The following is a 534-nucleotide window of genomic DNA, read 5'->3' as shown; positions in this document are numbered from 1 at the left end:
GAGATTGTTGGTATGAAGCAAGCTATGGTCACCTTGTAAATCTTAGTCAGGCAAACTCAAATGGTTATGGATGGTGTATGAATAAAACATAAAGATAAAGATAGAGATACTTATGTAATTCATTGGTGGGAATTTCAGATAAGCATATGAAGATGCTTTGTCCCCTCCGTCTCTCTGCTTTCCTACTGTCTTCATCCAATCCTTCTTACTCCTTTCCATGGCAAGCTGTATGTTGGGCATCACCGTTGTCAGTGGCTACAATCCCGTCCTCTCAGTGAAAATGTTCAACGCATCCTGTCACGGCACGGCTAATCATCTGTCGGTTCTCAATCAGGTTGGAATAGAATCTAGTGATTCTTTTGCGTCTGTCACTAACGCCCAGCCTTCAGGAGTTTGAAACTCGTCACAGTCATTCAATCATTGAATCCTACTCAGAATACCACAGACAAGGTTTAGACCTTCTGGATTCTCTTGAATGCAGCCATCAATTCTAGCTTATACCACGAAAATTCCGGTTAAAGAATCCAAGAGATA

This window comes from Arachis duranensis, chromosome 9, assembly GCF_000817695.3.
Source record: "Arachis duranensis cultivar V14167 chromosome 9, aradu.V14167.gnm2.J7QH, whole genome shotgun sequence".
Lineage (NCBI taxonomy): Eukaryota > Viridiplantae > Streptophyta > Magnoliopsida > Fabales > Fabaceae > Arachis > Arachis duranensis.
The sequence above is the reverse complement of the archived record's forward strand: the minus strand, read 5'-3'. Positions refer to the sequence as shown.